The sequence below is a fragment of the Salvelinus namaycush genome, chromosome 6 (genome assembly GCF_016432855.1).
Source record: "Salvelinus namaycush isolate Seneca chromosome 6, SaNama_1.0, whole genome shotgun sequence".
Classification (NCBI taxonomy): Eukaryota; Metazoa; Chordata; class Actinopteri; order Salmoniformes; family Salmonidae; genus Salvelinus; species Salvelinus namaycush.
The window spans coordinates 42,346,520-42,361,650 of NC_052312.1; the positions used below are offsets into that span (position 1 = coordinate 42,346,520).

At 44.0% G+C, this 15,131-nt stretch overlaps 1 protein-coding gene across 2 annotated transcripts in view; it reads right to left on the bottom strand.

Moving 5' to 3' along the window:
* The window catches only part of LOC120049402 (potassium voltage-gated channel subfamily D member 2-like), a 162,190-nt gene that overhangs the window by 122,836 nt on the left and 24,223 nt on the right, over positions 1–15,131 (bottom strand). The window lies entirely within an intron of this gene.

Genomic DNA, 15,131 nt, shown 5'->3' on the forward strand with positions numbered 1-15,131 from the left:
TAAATGTCATAGGGAATAGTCAGTCTGAAAACGCTTGTTTTCAGACTCTATGTAACGCGGTAGTTGTTGGAGGAGTTGAAACATTTATAGCGTTCATCCTCCAACTTGTATAAGAAAAACAATTATAGCCCAACAGACTAGTGTCTGACAAGGATCAGAATGTACCCCAATAAATAAATCGGAGTCTAAACTATGCAATGGGTTCAATGAATTGAGAACTCAACTGAAGGCAAGTTTGTCAACATGCACGTTTTGACCTGTTCGTGTTTTGGAAAACAGCCAATCAGATGGTGTTGTGCGGGGGCCGTAGCACGCCACAACAGCCAATCAAATGGTTTCAAACTGACAAACTAACTGTTTAATTGGTCATTTTAGAATGTTAACTATTTAGGTTACAATTTCACTCCTCAACAATATAAAAAACCTATTCTAGGGTCTAAATTGATAGGATTCAGATTATAATTCTTAGATATAGGAAGCTGTAAAAACAAAATATCACAACTCTTACATTTCAAAACTGCTTCGACTTCCTTGGTGTTCACTACTACCACCAGTAAGTTATTGTAACATTTCTCCTGGCTCATCGAATCATTTCAGTAATCCTTAGTAGTGAAGGAACGTGTCAAACAGAGTCAAATGTATTATCTTTATTAATCACATTTAAAACAATTTTATTAAAAAAACTATGGAAATGAAAAATGGAAAACATACAACTGAAACAGACAATATTATAACACCTCCAATGGCAACTACATAAACAGCCATCCTACTGAAATGACCAGTCCAGGCGAGGACGGGGGGCAACTGGAGCCTCTCTGCCCCCACATCCTAGTCTACAAAACTAGTCAGTCTATTCCAAACGACTTCTAAGCTAAATATCCACTCGCAAATCCTCCGACAACTGTTCACATACTAGAGACGCTAAAGAAAATTGCCAACACAACAGCCTGAACAGTCTCTTCAGCGCTTCTCTAGCTCTGGTCCCACCCATCTAGGAACAACATCGAGTTGCCTCTGTTAGTAGGCCTAAAGGGTAGCGGTCAACAGTAAGTGCTATTATTGTGAAGTGGAAATGTCTAGGAGCAACAACGGCCGTGAAGTGGTAGGCCACACAAGCTCACAGAACTGGACCGGTGAGTGCTGAAGCGCGTAGCATGTAAAAATCGTATGTCCTCGATTGCAACACTCACTACCGAGTTCCAAACCTCCTCTGGAAGCAACGTCAGCACAAGAACTGTTCCCCGGGAGCTTCAAGAAATGGGCTGCCAGCCGCACACAAGCCTAAGATCACCATGCGCAATGCCAAGCATAGCTGGAGTGGTGTAAATCTCGCCGCCATTTAACTCTGGAGCAGTGGAAACGCGTTCTCTGGAGTAATGAATCATGCTTCACCATCTGGCAGTCCGACAGATGAATCTGGGATTGGTGGATGCCAGGAGAACGCTTCCTGTCCCAATGCACAGTGCCAACTGTACAGTTTGGTGGAGGAGGAATAATGGTATAGGGCTTCTTTTTCATTCTTCGGGCTAGGCTTGTTAGTTGCAGTGAAGGGAAATCTTAATGCTACAGCATACAATGACTTTCTAGACGATTCTGTGCTTCCAACTTTGTGGCAACAGTTTGGGGATGGCCCTTTCCTGTTTGAGCATGACAATGCCCCCATGCACAAAGCGAGGCCCATACAGAAATGGTTTGTCGAGATTGGTGTGGAAGAACTTCGCTGGCCTGCTCAGACCCCATCGAACACCTTTGGGATGCATTGGAACGCCGACTGCGAGCCAGGCCTAATCACCCATCATCCGTGCCCGTCCTCACTAATGCTCTCACTGATGGCTGAATGGAAGCAAATCCCCGCTGCAATGTTCCAACATCTAGTGGAAAGCCTTCCCAGAAGAGTGGACGCTGTTATTACAGCGAAGGGGGGGACCATCTCCATATTAATGCCCATTATTTTGGAATGAGATGTTCAACGAGCCATGTAGTGTATGACTGCCTCCCTGTGTTTGTGGTTTTTTAGGATTCTAAAGGACCTTGGTTTTTGACGTGTGTGGACTAGGAACAGAATGATCCCTAGAAATATAGACAGCGATTTCAGGTGTTTGAAAAGGTCCCCCAGAAAGTCCATCATAAGCCTTCCTTGGCACTATTGCCCAGCACTGGGAGCGAACTCCTGAAGCTTGGAGCCAGAACACGCAGCTTAGACCACTGCTCCACCGCAGTTCAAAGAGATCAAGCAAGCCGTGACACTACTTCATGTTTTAAACCTTCCCCAAACCATAGCGCTAATACCTAAACGTAACCCTTTGAGTTGTTTCTGTTTTAACCCAGTAACCACGCTCACTTAACCCTGTAACCACGCGGAATTAATGCATCTAAAATAGACGTTCATCCATAATATGGCAAATGTCGAAGGGAAGCAGATCTTGCCTCTCTCTCTCTCTCTCTCTCTCGCTCTCTCCAGGTGTTGTGTGCCATTCTGAGTTGAGGAGAGGGAGATGACTGGGGAGCTTTGGACAAATACAGAATTTCAATATCTGAGGATTGGCAGCTCCCAGTAGAGGTGGTTTCAATCCCAGACACAAACACACACCGCTGGCAGGATGCAACAATCGCTCCCCACACGTGCGTGTGTGCAAGCTTCCACTGCCAAAAGACACACAAACACACACCGTGGCAGGATCTGGCACGAGGTACTGGTACATTGATGTGAGTTTGTGTGTGTGTGTAATGGACATAAGTGAATGTCAGCCTGTGTATGCATGCATGTTAAATGGTACATTGGGCTGTCATCCATTACCTCCCCTTTGATAGTTCAGAGGTTTTCTTGACACCCATCCAGGCAAACTGGTAACCCAGGGACCCAAAAATCACATATTGTCTCATCAGGGTGAATGATAATGGCAAGTAGAGGTACTCAATGTTTTAAAATGACTAGATTTAGTGGACAGTTTCATTATTTTGACCTCCCCACAGTTCATTGGAAGAGGAAGTGTAAACTCGAACATACTCTATTATCTAGAAAGGTATCTTGGCAGCGTAGATAAAATGCTGCTGTTGTAAAGCACATTTTCTGCAATTCTACAAATTTTTTCCATTGAGTTGAGAAAATGTTGCAGTTTTTAAGTTGATTTACAGCAATTCTGCAATTTGGCATGGAGCTGAGAGACAATTTTCTAGTGTTAAAGGCAAATTTCCTGCAATGTCCTGCATTTTGCCATTTTTAATGCTTTGTTCCTCTGCTCAAACATGACAAAATCAATGGGCATGTGCCTTGATTGCCTGCTTTTTGGAATTTGACTGCCTAGCTTTTATGTGATTATTATTTCTCAAAGATGGTGTTATTAAACTATTTATATAGTTTAATATCTTTGCTGCATGCTTTCTATCTGGTTTTGGTTGTTTAAGTTGACAATGAAACAGTTTTTCCATCCCTAAAATGATCACAAGACGGCCGGCCTAAGATTTATCTATACAGAACAAACCCTGTAATTAGCTCCAAGGACTGTCATTTCCTCCATATTAAAGGGGAAGTTCAAGATTTTGTCAATGAAGCCCTTTATCTACTTCCCCAGAGTCGGATTAACAGGAACAGCTAGCATGCTAACTGTTCCGATAGACTTCCAGTCATTGCGCTAGTTAGCATTGGCTCGTGAAACAACCTTTCACTTCCTTCATACTGGACACAGAGACATAATAATGGAATCTCCAATGGTATTCTGTTGCACTTGCAGCTAGAAATATTCAGAAATTATTTCCCAAGAAATGATACAAAAGAATTGCAGACCCCCTGCAGTACCCCAGTTTGAAAACACCTGCACTAGTTAATGTGCATGTATGCTACTGAATGAGTGTATGTGTGTGTGTGTGTGTGTGTGTTTCACACCTACCAAGGTAACCTTAGCCTGGGGGATGGAAAGGCCTAGTGAGTGTCTCTCCTCAAGCCTGGCCTGGGCCACTTTGCTGCCTTTGCGTGAGTAAACTACACCTCTGCTCACGCCACTGGCTAATTAGTCTCTGAAGCCCTGCTTGGTCATCTACTGTGTAACCCAACAGGCCTGGCAGTAGACTGGCAGGACACACCCTTTGTCTCTGGTCCTCTGTCAACAGGCTTCAGTCATTAGCCTTGTACACAAGCTGTCACTCATGTGGTGACAGTGACATCTTAACGTGGCTGCGTTCAAACCACCTGGCAAACAGGTGTGTGTGTGGGGAGGGGTTGTGTGTGTGAGCACAATGCTCTTTGGAGTTGTGATTATTCCCTGGCTGCCGTGTGTTTCAAGGATTCTTCATCTCAAACCAGAGCTGTTTGTACCAAGGTCCCCGGGACACTACTGTATAACAATAACACACTGCTTCTCAGGACACTCTGCTTTGGTTAACATGATGTGAACTTTGTGCATTTCCTGTACTATCAATAGATGTACACTCCAGTAGTCTACTACACGTACTTGAACCCTCATATGGTTGAGGTCAACTGAAAATATTGTGTTGAATAGCAGATGAGTTGCTTGTGGGTGTTGAACGTGTGTGTGTGTGTGTGTGTGTGTGTTGTTGTCGAGTCAGTTTTCTAGCCTATGGCTAGTGTTGCTGTTGCTCATGGCTGTCAAAATGATTAACACCCTTCTAGTGAAGCTCAAACGCTTTCAACAAGGTTATATGAGACTGCAACAGTGTGTGTGCGTGCGTGTATGTGCGTGCCTGCGTGTATGGTTGTGTGCGTGTAACTGCAAACTGCAAATCAAACACTAACGATGTTGGGTTTTGTTTGGAAATGCATAGAACTCAGTTACTTTGAAGTTTCACAAGTTTTCAATAATTGCTACTTGCTACTTTGAGACAGGATTGTTTAGAGACTCAGGGGGACCACAGATTATATAATTTACACAATGTGCAGCAGTCATGTTACTGACTGGTTCTTTGGCATGGATAATATACCCCACCAGCTATGCTTTATGCTTGAGTGATCATCATCAAATGGTTTTCTAAATGGTGAAACAACACATTCCCACATGTCCACATGCACAATCATAACGTCAGAGTGCATTTTTAGACCAATTATGGATTTTTGTGTGTGTGTGTGTGTGTGTGTGTGTGTGTGTGTGTGTGTGTGTGTGTGTGTGTGTGTGTGTGTGTGTGTGTGTGTGTGTGTGTGTGTGTGTGTGTGTGTGTGTGTGTGTGTGTATGTTGCACTTCCTCATGATGCTTATCTGGGGCTGAATAGATGCCAGCCAGGGTTTGAATGGCTGCTAAAAATACAGTGCCAGCTGTTTGTGAGGACGCTGGACGACCCGAGCGCAGCTCATTGTTAACCAATGACAGCAGCTCCGTTAGAGTGGAGGGCCTTTTAACAGGGCCACACACAGTACTGCTATCCTCTGCCATACACACTGAAGACAAGCAAGGCTACGGCATAACAGGAGAGCAAAGAATAGCAATGACAGCGATAACACAGACAGACAGCAAGCGCCCAAGATAACATACAGGCAGACGATTACTGCGTGTCTTAATATATTCACAGCACATCTATACCCGCCAAGACACATGTATTATACGCTTTCTGTGTGTAAAGGGTTTTATGAATAGAGCGACTATAAATAGGAATACATTATTTTTTATAAATGACTATAAATATTCACACACACAAACATGGGATTAGGTTGATGAAATAATAGTCTTTTCCCCCAATCCCCACCAGCAGGGCAAGGGACTGCCTGTGACTGCCAATGAATGGAAACACAACAAACCAGCTACTCACAAACAGAGTAGCCACGGGCTATATTCACAATAGAATGGAGCATGTGGTTTCCATTTCACAAGACACTCGGTACACGCCTGAGACGGTCAGTGTCTAATGTTCAAACTGAGAGACCAGTCACATGTGTGTCCCATGCATGTGCATCAACCAAGGTTATTGTATTTCTGTGATTTAATATTTGTTTTTTATTTCTATTTGTTTTTTTAGATTTTTATTTGAAATTCAGTTTAGTTTCAGGACGTTTTCAGACTTGAATTACTAGTTTTTATTTCATTCCAGCTTGATAAAAACATTTCTATATCGTTTTATATTATTTAGTTTTCGTTTTAGTTCTAGGGACAGGAAGTAAAATATGCGTGGGAGGCTAGGAGCCATTTATGTGTTGTAGTGAGATAGTTAGTGTTTTGGGGGATGTCACTTCTTGCCGCTGGGGTAAGGTGATGGGCCAGGACCATAGATTTGGATAGACACAACATCTCTGTATTATGATGGCATCTGTGAGAGCATGGGCAGCGCCATTGAGACCTTCTTCATCTTGAAATAGTCAATTTTCTTCTTCACAAGTAAAATGAATTGGCTGATGCCTCCTGTTGAGGCTGTCACGGCTCCAACCGGGTCATCAGGTTATGCCAACCAAGTAATCAGGAGGGATCAGCCAATGAAGTTGGAGGTACTGCCCAGTTGACTCAATCAAAAAGGCAAAAGTCCTCAATGGCGGTGCTCATGCTAACACAGGCTTTAGGCCACTAGAGGACTCCGTTCAACTCCATGGCCAGAACATAGGCTTGGTTAGGTGAAAAATATAAACCTATCCTAATGTGACTTGGATTTAAAGGACAAGCGCCTAGACTGGTGCAAGAAATATTGTGGAAGTAAACTCTCTTGCCCATGTTACCACCAATTCAATGTTGTTTTTTAAACTTTATTAGTAATGTAAGAATAACTAAGTAACTTTACCTTTATCTGACAGACAGAGAGAGAAAAAAACAACAAATTATATTCTGGCACATTTGTATGTAATATTAAACATGTATCACTGATTAACCCTTTCAAATAGGTTCATAAAATCAGCTGCAACAGCAAAAACATTACCAATACAACACTTCATCACAAATCTATCAGTTCACAGCCAGCCGGCTTGTGTGTGTTTCTGTTCAACCAAACACGATTTCCTGGTTTATCTTCTAGAAGACTCTATGTTCCAGAGAGGTGGTCGTTCAGTTTAGAAAAAAACAAACTAAAACAAAACATGTTTTGTTGTTGTTGTGTTGTTGTTTTTTTGCAGTCAAAGGTAATAGTTTCAGTATAGTTTTAGTTTTTCAAATGTTTTTATTTTATATTTTTGTTCAGTTTACTAAATTGTTTTTCCAATTTGAGTTTGGATTTTAGTTAACCTTCGCATCAATATGTAGTCATGTGTGTAGTCACTGCTGGTTTAGACTCCATATCAGGTGTCCAACAAACCACTCTCGAACGTTAGATTAACGCTGAGGATAGGTTACGTAGATATTTTTGGGAAACACCTAATCTGTACTGATGGGAACATGTGAGGAACAGGTGAGGAGGTCAGTTTACTGAAGAAAGAGGAGGATATTCAGACACTCTGGATGGACATAGATTTCAGAAATGGTCATGTTTCTACTGCACAGCTGAGTAGACGCGCGCACACACAGACACACACACACACACACACACACACACACACACACACACACACACACACACACACACACACACACACACACACACACACACACACACACACACACACACACACACACACACACACACACACACACACACACAGGGAAAATGTCTGTCCTGATCTAGAAATCTGCAATACAAAGTTAATGCAGCTAAACTGTCTGTCAATGGTGTGCGTACTGGGAGAGGAGTCAGGTGCAGGAGAGCAGAGAGTTGTGAACAGGCGCACACTTTATTAAGGCAGGAGAAACCAACAGACGGACGCCACTGCGTCGAAGCCTCCAGCCAAATGGCAAAAGTGCAAAACGCGCAAACAGTCACAATAATTATGTTCAAACAAATAAACATACCTCGTGATAAAACACGGAACAAACGAACACCAGTCTAGCGTGTCAAAATAGACACGTAGCACAAAACAATTTCACACAAAGACATGAGGGGGAACAGATGAATAAATACATGTAGTGTGATTGGGGAATGAAAACCAGGTGTGCAGGGAACAAGACAAAACAAATGGATAAATGAAAAATGGAGCGGCGATGGCTAGAAAGCCGGTGACGTCAACCGCCGAACGCCGCCCGAACAAGGAGAGGAGCCGACTTCGGCGGAAGTCGTGACACTGTCATTATAAACACTTAATCAAGCACACATTTATATCAATAACTCTGCTGCCATCTATCTTGTATGTCCTTGACAACTTGGTTATACTCAACTCTAAACTATAGACGAGCTAAAAAGTATTTTGTGTTGCTAAACCAACAATAAGTATTTTAACATAGTTATTTTGTATTCTATGTATTCAAGCATTCCAAATTAAATAGTCATGACACATGAACTGTAAATAGTTCTGATCTCAATGGCTCTGCCTCATAGTTAAAAAGCTACATAGAGAAAATAGAGAGCCTGCCTCTTCATAAAAAAAAGCTCTCCCTGGCCTCTGACTCATGTACCATTCATCCCTCGCTTTCACTAGACTGCGGAATGAGCCAGTTATTCTCCCTCTCCAAGTTCTCACAGAATTAGACATTCATCCATGTTTACCAAACGTCAAATTTCAGGTTAAGTTTAGGTTATGGTTAATTAAGTTCCGGCATTAACTTCACATTCTTAAGGTTAGGCATGGTTAAGGCAAGGGTTAAGGTTAGGCATGGTTAAGGCAAGGGTTAAGGTTAGGGATAGGCTTCTATTTTTTAAATAAAAAAACATCTTTCTATTGCTGGATTCAAACTTGCAACCTTTGGAATCAGATGCTTACGCCCATGCGCCATCCCCACTCACAACACCCAAGCAAAACCAAAACCTACTTGAAGGTAACAGCGCTCACTGTTGCCCCTAGTGGCCGGTTTCCACTTCATCTCCCAACGTCCTCAGACATGGATGGACGTCGAATACTGACTTGTATCACGGGTGACCTGGCTGCTCACTTTACCCCATTCTCTGTGTCTGTCTCTTTTTTGCTCTCTCCTTCTCTCACTGTTATCATAGGGCCGGATTAGCAGGTAAACTAAGTTGCCGTGGCAACTCTGGGGACTGGAGTCCCTACGGTCCCTAAGTTCATTAAGTCTGATAAAAGATAAAGTTTAACACTGAATATTGCCAGGGTTGAGTGTGTCAGGCGAGTCTGTGTGTGTGTGTGTGTGTGTGTGTGTGTGTGTGTGTGTGTGTGTGTGTGTGTGTGTGTGTGTGTGTGTGTGTGTGTGTGTGTGTGTGTGTGTGTGTGTGTGTGTGCTTACCCGCACACGCAGACTTGGTTCCCTTTGCCATACAAGCCCTTGTTTTAATTCCACACAGAGATTTCTCATTCATCCCTTTAGATAAAAGAGGGGGGGGGGGGGGGGGGGGGGGGGTAGAGAGATCTCTTTCTTGGCTCGTTGACTTTTGGAGAAAGATAAGAGTCCCCCTCCATTACTATGAAAGCAGAAAGTGATGAAGAACCTCCCAGTCTCTGTTGTTTTTGTTGAATAATCAGTCCCTGACATTTATCAAAAGACGTCTCTTCTTTCAAAAGGATTCAATGGTGTCTTAATGTAAGAAATTAACCTAAATTACAGAACAGAACGGCCCCATGAATAAACTTGCACAGTGAGGAGTGAAACATATGCCATGTTTTATCATCTTCTGGGTGGAATCAGTGAGCATTACAGTAAACAATTACAACATAATGGATGTTGATGATGATAACCATGATGATGGTGATGATTATATATATACAGTATATATATATATATATATATATATATATATATATACAGTATATATATATATATATATATATATATATATATATATATATATCAGATATATCAGATGCTTATATATCAGTTAGTCTATATATATATATATATATAGACTAACTGAATGGACAACACACAGATGCATGCATGCACATACACTAAGTCTGGGAATTGCCAGGGACCTCATGATACTTTAGTGCCAATACAAAACGTATAGTGATTCTCACGGTTCTATATGTACTACAATTCGATACTGCAATTTTATTGTGATTTGATGTTCCAAACGTATTGCTAACTACATGTCTGCTGCAGAGGGACAAGAGAGAGCCTGAGAAAATGAGCTTTGATCAGTCATGGAAATAAAAGTGCTGAAAACATGTTGGCTCACTATTTAAAAAGAAGATGGAGAACAAGCAACTGTATAGGATGAAAAAGACCAGTGTTTTGGTGCAGGTACAGCCGGCTAGAGCTAGCTAACGCTACCTAGCAACAACAACAAAACAACGATTATATACAGTGCATTCGGAAAGTATTCAGACCTCTTGACTTTTTCCACATTTTGCTACGTTACAGTCTTATTCTAAAATGGATTAAATACATGTTTTTCATTTTCATCAATCTACTCAGAATACCCCATAATAACAAAGTGAAAACCAGAATTTTAGAAATGTTTGCAAATGTGTTAAAACTTAAAAACAGAAATGCATTATTTATATACGTTTTCAGACCCTTTGCTATGACACTCGAAATTGATTGCAGGGGCCTCCTGTTTCCATTGATCATCCTTGAGGTGTTTCTACAACTTGATTGGAGTCCAACTGTGGTAAATTCAATTGATTGGACATGACTTGGAAAGGCACACACACCTGTCTATATAAGGTCCCACAGTTGACAGTCCATGTCAGAGCAAAAACCAAGCCATGAGGTCGAAGGAACTGTCCGTAGAGCTCCGAGACAGAATTATGTTGAGGCACAGATCTGGGGAAGGGTACAAAAAAATGTCTGCAGCATTGAAGGGCCCCAAGAACACAAGTGGCCTCCATCATTCTTACATGGAAGAAGTTTGGAACCATCAAGACTCTTCCTAGAGCTGGCTGCCCGGCCAAACTGAGCCATCGGGTGAGAAGGACCTTGGTCAGGGAGGTGACCAAGAACCCAGAGCTCCAGAGTTCCTCTGTGGAGATGGGAGAACCTTCCAGAAGGACAACCATCTCTGCAGCACTCCACCAATCAGGCATTTATGGTAGAGTGGCTAGACGGAAGCCACTCCACAGTAAAAGGCACATGACAGCCCGCTTGGAGTTTGCCAAAAGGCAACTAAAGGACTCTTAGACCATGAGAAACAAGATTGAACACTTTGGCCTGAATGCCAAGTGTCATGTCTGGAGGAAACCTGGCACCCTCCCTACGGTGAAGCATGGTGGTGGCAGCATCATGCTGTGGGGAGTTTTTTCAGCGGCAGGGACTGGGAGACTAGTCAGGATTGAGGGAAAGATGAACAGAGCAAAGTACAGAGAGATCCTTGATGAAAACATGCTCCTGAGTGCTCAGGTCCTCTGACTGGGGCGAAGGTTCACCTTTCAACAGGACAACGACCCTAAGCAAACAGCCAAGACAACGCAGAAGTGGCTTCGTCTCTGAATGTCCATGAGTGGCCCAGCCAGACCCCGGACTTAAACCAGATCGAACATCTCTGGAGAGACCTGAAAATAGCTGTGCAGCGATGCTCCCCATCCAACCTGACAGTGCTTGAGAGGATCTGCAGAGAAGAATGGGAGAAACTCCCCAGATACAGGTGTGCCAAGCTTGTAGCATCATACCCAAGAAGACTCGAGGCTGTAATCGCTGCCAAAGGTGCTTCAACATAGTACTGAGTTAAGGGTCTGAATACTTATGTAAATGTGATATTTATTTATTTTATTTTTAAGAAATGTGCTAAAATTTAAAAAAAACAACAGTTTTTGCATTGTCATTATGGAGTATTGTGTGTAGATTAATGAGGGGAAGGCTCTAACATAACAAAATGTGGAATAAGTCAAGGGGTCTGAATATCTCCAAATGCACTGCATAAAGGTTTATATACTGTATATACGGTACATTTATTTTAATACAAAATTATCTATATAATATCGTTCAAAATAATATTGTGATATGTAACTGTATGCATTTTTTCTCTCATCACTAATGTACACACACACACACACGCACGCACACACACTGTCTGCCCTTCCGCAGTCCTGGTGCAGACCCCTCATTACAGAACAGGAAGAGTTTCTCTGCCTCCTGAGACCAACACACAACCTACTCCTGTTCTGCTGCAGCTCAGTGGTAGGAGAGCAGTGTGTGTGTGTATATGTATGTATGTGTGTGTGTGTGCCCTTCGCCAGCCTGTCTGTTTTCACACAGATGATGAGTCAGAGACTCTGGTCTGTTTCTCGCTGCCTTAATCACCCTAGAGAGAGAGATAATAAAGGGGGAGGGAGAATAGAGAGAGAGAGGACAGAGATATAAAGTGAAACAAAGAGAAAAAAGGCCACATCCCTAACTGTAGCCTTGCTAGTTAACCCTTTAATTAGTGTCTGTATGGCGACTATCCATGGCCAGATCCTATCATTAACACTGATAGCAGTAGCCCAAAGATAGTACATCCTTTTAACTTGCCCAATATAAGCTGCAGGCTTGACGTCACAGTAGACGTGCATTACAGTGGGTGTGTGTATCAGTGAGGTGAGTATTGAACTGAGGGTGAATGAGGGGAGTTTTAAAGCAGACCTGAAAGTAAGTCTGCATTTGAGACTGGCTCCCAAGGGGCTTAAACACTCCACTCCTGCTGGGAGAATGATTTCCTATTCTATTCAGATCTCTTAATGAGAGGGTGAGGAGAGAGGAGTTTAGAGAAGAGATGGGAGGGAGGAGATGAGAGGTTTAAGATATAACACGGTCAATGGGAATATGGCTCTGAAAGTGCGGTGAAAAGGTTGGTCTGAGAGATACAAGGAATAATATGACATTTCCTCTAATACAGTTCAATCATGGACACTAATATATTTCTATTGGAGAAAAGAAGGGAGGGGTTGAGGAAGAGAGAGCTGTCTGATGGTTTGGTAAATGTTGAGGGTGAGGTAAAGGTGGAGAATAAGTGGAGGAAGAGTGTTTGATAAAAGAAAGGAGAGAGGGAGGGAGGGTAATCTACAGGCCAAAGTGGACCTCAATATAAAGATGTGGGCGAGGCTTTGATTCTTCACATATCGCACTGGCTCTCACTGCTTTCTTAAAGCATCGGCAGAGGAGAGAGGAGAAAGGAGAGAGGAGAGGACGAGAGGAAAGAGGAGAGGAGGAGAAGAGCACAGACACACACTTTGTGTGTGTGTGTGTGTGTGTGTGTGTGTGTGTGTGTGTGTGTGTGTGTGTGTGTGTGTGTGCGTGTGTGTGTGTGTGTGCGTGTGTGTGTGTGTGCGTGTGCGTGTGCGCGTGTCTGGGCTTGTGTGTGTTTGTGCTCTGAGGGCTTGAAAGATGGCAAGAATACAGGCCGAGGGAAAAGAGAGAAGAGTGGTTGATAAGTGGTATCTAATGATGGTTAAACACAGAGATGTTAGAGACAACAGGTCCAGGGGGGAGAACCACAATGAGCCCCCAGACATGGCTCAGCTCTTCCCAAGGCTGAGTCATCATCTCCAGGCATAGCTCCTGGACAGCTCCCCCTCTCCTACATCCATCCATCCATCCAGGCCCCAGAGGGAGGGACGGCAGGGGGGTGGTTTGTTCCCGGAGGACAGGAACAACAGTCTGGAAGGAGACAACTGATACTATGACATCATCCACTGTGCTTCGCTGGCTACCTCTCAGTGTGGTATATGGATACACACATGCAGACGCTGGGAATTAACGTAAACACACTCAGGTGCACAAAGGTATATACATGCATGAGCACGCACACACTCAACAATCATACTCAGCGCCATAATACCCTGTGTAATTGGGAGCAATGTCCCTAGGACTGGGCCTCCTATCATAATCACATCCAGCATCCAGCAGCCAAGTCTGACTCGTTTTGACTGGGTCTGACTGGGTCCGGCTGGGTCCGGCTGGGTCTGAGGGGGTCTGAATGGGTTTGACTGGGTCCGGCGGGATCTGGCGGGATCCGGCGGGGTCTGACTGGGTCCAGCTGGGTTCGACTGGGTCCGGCTGGGTTTGACTGGGTCCGGCTGGTTCTGACAGAGTCTGGATGGGTCCGACTGGGTCCGGCGGGATCCGGCGGGGTCTGGCTGGGTCTGACTGGGCCTGACTGGGTCCATCTGGGTCAGGCTGGGTCCGGCTGGGTCCGGCTGGTTCTGACAGAGTCTGGATGGATCCGACTGGGTCTGGCGGGGTCTGGTGGGGTCAGTGTCTGAGGCCATGGTCTAATATAGTTAGAATGTCAGAGCTGAGAGGAGCTGGGCTCAGAGCTACCCAAAAACCTCTCACTCCATACTACTGCACACACACACAGCCCCAAGGACACACACACACCTACACACACACCCACACACATAGCCACTCGTGCACAGACGCAAACACAGCCACTTTTCTGGTCATACGTGTTCATGTTGTGACCAGGTACCATTGACATCACAGTCATCCCACTGGGCACACACTGGTTAAATCAACATTTTCCCCACGTCATTTGAATGAAATTACATTGAACCAATGTGGAATGGATGTTGAATTGACGTCTGTGCCCAGTGGGATATGACCCTCCACCATATATGCATATGTGATGAAGAGGATCAGGCCATCAGGGTTAATCACACGGTTGATCACGTTTGATCACACGGCCCTGCGGTGGTTCCATATGATCTACGGCCACCAGATCTGTTCACCCAAATGGAGATCAGGTCACATGGTTCAGTATGAGGCTCTTGGCGCCGGGCCAAGAGAAAGAGAAGGGAACCCGATACAGGTAATGACCACACACCAGGGGGCTAAGGTACAAAGCAAAGGCCAATGACCCCTGTTCCTCGAATGTGCTTATTTGTGCATTTACTGTCTTCAAGGCATCTGCTTCTGTAAAGACTTGTAAAAGCAAGCATCTCACATGCTATATTTCTCATTCAGGAAGGAAGACGAGACAAAACAAAGTATCCCATCCAACATCCCTGCGCACAGTAACGTGGTGGTGATTGATGCTGTTCACAGCGGAACGCCATCGACAGACCCGTTTCCCAGCGTTGCTGCTGCGCTCCTGGCAGGCGACGCCCACAAAACCCGCCCGCCGTTAGAGGAAGCGGCGCACGGCGAGACCCTAATCCATTTCCTTTTCCTGTCATTAATCTCCCCCCGGTCACAGGAACAGAGGGAAATTCAGGAAGCAGAGAAGAAAATGAGAAAAATAGAGGGGAAATGGCTGAGTCTCGTGGAAAGGTGGCAGCCATATTTTTTGATATTTATGAATTCCTCAT